The 5,965-nt window shown below is 35.1% G+C and overlaps 1 pseudogene; it reads right to left on the bottom strand.

Annotated features, from left to right (window-relative positions):
• Positions 1 to 3,572: 3,572 nt before the first annotated feature.
• LOC149181471 (1-phosphatidylinositol-3-phosphate 5-kinase FAB1A-like) lies at positions 3,573 to 4,862 on the bottom strand (annotated as a pseudogene).
• Between the last annotated feature and the right edge of the window lie 1,103 nt (positions 4,863 to 5,965).

The following is a 5,965-nucleotide window of genomic DNA, read 5'->3' as shown; positions in this document are numbered from 1 at the left end:
AAACTAAATTAGGCAAATCGTGGTCCTCCACATGGCTGACCCGTTCAAAAACTGTTCAGAACTGAAACCGTTCACATTCAGCAATTCTGTACTTAAGATCTGTTTTGACCTTAACTTCCTTTTGGTGATGAATTTTACCGAACGGTTTCTCGATTATATGAAAGAGGGTATTTTGAGCATGATGAAAGTCTTGGAATATCTAGATTCTTCACCATTTGGTCACAAAATTCATATTTTTACCTACAACATTCTCATTCCATACTCAACTCTGCAGTAAATAGTTTAACTGCCTTGTGAAGAATTTCGGTGATGGAACTCTGCGAAAAATGAACTTAGTGAAACCGTCATTAGTAAATCATGGTAAAATAATCCTCAAGACATTAAAAACATAATAAAACTATGATATTTAACCGTGATGGTTTAAGGCATGAGTTACGGGAAATGGATATGAATATGGTATAAAGTTTAGGAATATGCTTTATAAACGATATTGTTATATGTTGAAAATGAGGGCATTTCTGAGGCCCAACAATATCAACACCTCGAACAAAATTATTTAAGAAAGAAAAAATTTCTTGGACTAAAGAAGCAATCAAAGCTTCTGAAGAACATGAAGAGGCTATGTGTACAATTCCCATCTTAGCGAAACTTGGCTTCACAAAAATTTTCATCGTGGAGTGTAATGCCTTAGACCATGGCATTGGTGGAGTTTTGATGCAAGAAGAAAGGCCCCTTGCCTTTGAAAGTAGCAAACTTAAAGGAAAGAACTTACTCAAACACATCTATGAAAAATAAAGGTTGGCCACACTAATTGTCATTAAGCAATGGAATCCATACCTAATAGGAAGACACTTCAACGTAAAAAAAAAATCATGATAGGTTGATGTACTTCTTAGAGAAAATGTTATCTTTAGAAGAGCAACAAAAATGGGTCAGAAAGATGTTGGGTTATGACTTTGAAAATATCTACAAAAGGGAAAACAAAATATTGTGACAGATGCACTCTCAAGGAAAGAGGAGGACACAAATGGTTTACTATGCACAATGACAAGCCTTTAATTATCCTTCTAATTGATTAGGAAGACAACCAAAAGTTTGCTCATTTAATTGTCAATTTGAGATTCGTTTGAAACATGTGAAATGTCGTGCATCATATATGCTAGTGTAATTTGTTATGTGTCCTGAGGTTGTAGTATTCTAAATACTATTACAGTGGCAAGATATGGATGCTTTCAGAATTCACCGCTAGTTAAAACACACCAGACTTTGGATTGAAAGCAAATCACTCTTGTAGAAAAGTAAACATTTTGGTAGAAAAGTAAACAAATATGTAACTATGAGGCGACTTGCTCCAGTTTAATAATTTTCTTTTTTTTTGTTGTAACAATTTATGTAGTAGAATGTGCTTATGATGCAATAAATGACACATGAATAATTCAAAGATAGAGTGCAGACATCAAGACACTAGATTCACACAATTCTCACTACAAGAAAAAAAGACATTGGTGAGGGTCGAAAAATGTCACCATAAGCTCATAAGTGACAATCAAAAGAGCATCTGTCACCAAAAACTCAACATCACCAAAGGTGGTGTTGCCAAAAGTATAAGTATTATGGTGACATTAAAGGTTCGTCACCAATAATGATTTATAATGACGGATAATGACCGTCACCATTTCATATTAGCAATGGTGACGAACCTTAGCCTCCGTCATAAAAAAATTGAACGTCACTAATGGCGGCATCACCAAAAATATAGATGTGGTGACATTCAAGGTCCATCACAAATAATGATAATAATGACGAGCAGTGAAAGTTACCATTTCATATGAACAACAATGAGTTATTGTGATGGACCTTTCATGACCGTCACTATATATATATATATATATATAGATATATGGTGATGTTCATTGACCGTCACCATTTCATATGAACATCAGTGATTTATGGCGATGGACCTTTCATGGCCATCACTATTGATGCATATATATGGTGGCGTTTATTGACCATCACCATTTCATATTTTGGTGAGGGTCGAAAAATGTCACCATAAGCTCATTGGTGATAGTCAAAAGAACCTCCGTCACCAAAAAATAATCATCGTCATTCCATCTGAATATTAGGGCACAATGGAATTGAACCACCAACCTATTGCTTGTAAAGCAGGCACTCTTCCATTGAGTTAGCAACCTTTAAAGAATTAGACTTGCAAAAATAGATCTAAGGGAATAACAAAAAGATCCATAGATAATAGCATTAGAGTGGGCAAAATAAAGATGATAAGCAAAATAATAACCAACAATGAAATCTACTAATTTGAACATGTTTAAAGTACATTAAATAGAGATGCATCCATAGTACATTAAAGTGGCCTTGGTCAATGTTGGGCTTGGTCAATTGTCAACTATCCATGGTGCCACCAATCTAATGAACTGTGACAAGAGATGTTTCCATTAAGGGAGAAGTGTGTTTAAATCTCATTGTTTCTTGATAACCACTGTCTCTAACTAACAACCATGCATAGTTCTAGCCACTGCAAAACATGGACACAAAAGTGAGCATAAAGACCAAAATCATAGTACCACCAATCTAATGAACTATGACTAGAGATGTTCCCATTAATGGAGCAGCATGTTTAAAGCTCACACTATTTCTTGATAACCATTGGCTCCAACTAACAACCATGCATAGTTCTAGCGCATCACTGCAAAACATGGACACAAAGTGAGCATAAAGACCAAAATCCCAATCTACCTTAATGGAAAAAATAAGAAATCAAAACTTACTTACAATTTACCAACCATTGAAAGGATAAAAACATGAAAGAAAACGTCTTGATACTCCTCATCAAGGACAAACAAAATCATATCACCTTCAAATGAATTTAGAAACCTTTTGAGTTTAGAAAATGGTGTTAATACACTTAACTTTAGTTGGTTGGCAAAAATAAGTCAAGGAGGCATTTTAAAATCAACCAGAATTATTTATTCATGGCATAAAACAAGTTCAATATTAGAGCATTGAAGATAATTGGACTAGCAAATGAAAGACAATATTCAACTAGAAGATATTATCAGAAGAATTAAAAAGGAAAAGAAAAAGAAGATGGGCACATTTTACTTTAGCTGATAGCTAGATCCACATGAGGAACTTAAAATGAGCTTCTCCAAACCTTTCAAATCAAGGAACCCACGACCTATTCACATAAATGATGGTCACAAAGAATGAAATATTTGACTGCCAATACTTGTTGCTTGGTCCTATCATAAAAGTGAAATATCAAGAGCATATGCCTCTGGTAAAGAATGCTCAGTTTGTCAATTGTAATATTGTCGCAATCATTAGGCTATCATCATTAGGCAACTTCGTTGCATAAAAAACATCATAGCAAGAACCGTTGGCTTTATCACCAATATAAACTAAACTTCATGTATTGAAATTTGAAACGAAGAAAAAAAAAGTTAGTGTATTCATCTCTGAAATGTTGATAGATACATGCTCTAACCCAAGCAGCTGAAATTATTGATATTGTTATCTAAAATAGAAAAACAAATATGAGAAAATATATTTCAAAGCAAATGTATGAGTCTATTATTACCTAAAACCATCTCACAATGCTCTTCAACTCCAACAAGTAATGAATAATTCATGACATCAATTGACTACAAACACACATTGCACACAATCATGATAATTGGCTAGCTCAACAAAAAATTGAAACTAAGATTACAATTATGGTCGATTAAGAAAAACAAAAACTATATTTACCACGAGAAATGAAGTATCATTCTAGACTGCTCTCTCCAAAAGGCGCTTGGCTTTATTCCCAAGAAATATTGGAGCAGTTGGCACGGTCTCTAAGAGATTCTGGTCCAAAAGAGCTTTGTTGTTGCCTGATTAATCTGCATTGTAATGGGAGCAACCGGAACCTTTGAGGTCAAAAACCCGTGTTACGTTTCTTCCAAACAACAGATTTTCCATTACCATCAATTCATCCTGATCTCTTTGCCACCTTTTGCATTCTTTATAGTGACCTGGAAGATGAGCACATTATGTAGCGTGCACACACACAATGAAGGAAACAAAGCCTGGTAAACTCATTAGGAGTCTGCAAAAGGTAATTGTCAAATATAGAATAAACAATAATATGAGTATCCAACTTGATAAATACCAAGGATCTTTTCCAAACATGTGGGGCTTCCAGAACATAATGAGTCATGCATATATTTGAAATATTTTGAGGAAAACTTCATAAAAGATTCCAATTCTATCATGGTGACTTTCTTAATAATAAATCTTTCATCCAAGGATTTTGCAAAAAACACATTGCTCTTTCTTCCTTGAGGTCCCCATTTCTTGCAGCGATTTAGTGACAATCTAAAGTCCATCTTTGTTGGACATCACTTTTTCCTAAGGGCATCAAATTGTTTTGCATAGTAACCGTTTACCAAGTACTTAACTTTTCTAGGAGGACCCTCATCACGAAAGGATATTTTTGCATTTGTCTTTTATATATAGTGATGAACCTGAACCCCCTTTCCCTTTGGAGCCATATGTGTAAATATCCTCATATCCTAAACTTCTCTCTTTGAAAAGAGTTTTACTCGAGTCTAAGGAACCATCTGACAGATAAAGTAGATTTGAAACAACTCCACCCATACCAAATAAATCTTCACATTCCTTTTCTTTATCCCTGTCTATTTTCTTTTTCTTCTCACTATCAGGTACCTTGTCATGTAGGCAAGCCTGATATTCTTGCTAGCTTAGTGCATATGCTATTATGCTTTTTGGATCATCATCATAAACAACAATAACCATATCATTAACACCGGTTGATAAAAGCAGCTTACCCGCTCCATTACCACCCAAATGACTGACTGATGAGACAAACATAGGACTATAGCTTCTCTGAGAGTCAACTCTAATAGACCGCAATAAATTTTCTTGTAAACTCTTGTTGTAACTTTTTGGTAAGTTTGACATAGGAGCCCTAATGTAGCTTCCAAACTCTTCTAATAGATTTAATGATTTTACTGGTGAGGGAGGGATGCTTTTCTCAGGCACCTCTATTCCACCTTTATCATGCATGTTTTAGGCAGATTCAGACATCATCTGTCTCCTATTGCAATTTGTTGAACTGGATTAAAATATTTTCTGTCAGTAGATTCACTACCATTGGAAATAGTAGCTAAAGTGGTAGAACCAACTTCCTGCCCTTGTGATGTCACAGATACAGCCTGAGCTTTTACTAATTGGCCTTCACTTGTCCATATTACATCTAATGTATTTGACAGATCAGTGAGGATAGGAGAATCCCGCTATAATAGTTTCTAATAGGGTGCCATATCTTCATCGAAACCATTCGTATTGTCCCTACTATCAACTGCTTCAAAAGGCATTGTCTCAAAAACATGGATGTTGGTATCCCATTCACCATTATCCATGTCAAAAGTATGAAACATGGTACCATTAGTTATATTGGATGAATCTCTAATGTTTGGATCTCCTTCCACGTCATCTAGATATTTTGGGTTGTTTTAGCTTTTACCAATTTAATAATTTCCATGCCTTAGTTTATTTTTCTATTCACAGTCCCAATTCCCTCTAAATGGTCACACAAGTAGGAATTTCCCACATTACTAATCATGCAAAGCTGCCCAGATCCATTATTTAAAACATGCTTGTCACCAGCTTGGATATCTTTGAACTGAAGATTCCCAAAACAGATAGCTCTGTCCAAACAATTTCCATCAACCATGGAGCCTGTATCCTTTGTCTTCAAAATGCCAAAACCACCACTAGCATTGTTACTATCTTTGATTGTACCTTAACGGTCTCCAACTTTTTCATTTATGCTAGAATCATATTCCTCATGTGGAGTCTTAAAATCCTCCAGTGGACTAGATTCCAATTTGGCAAGAGAGTTTTTCACTCTAAGAGATGAATCTAAATGGAAAAGACG

Source organism: Pinus tabuliformis, chromosome 3_2 (genome assembly GCF_031772625.1).
Source record: "Pinus tabuliformis cultivar Carrire ecotype Pingquan chromosome 3_2, CPIR1, whole genome shotgun sequence".
Taxonomy (NCBI): domain Eukaryota; kingdom Viridiplantae; phylum Streptophyta; class Pinopsida; order Pinales; family Pinaceae; genus Pinus; species Pinus tabuliformis.
This window is presented reverse-complemented; position numbering and strand designations above follow the sequence as displayed.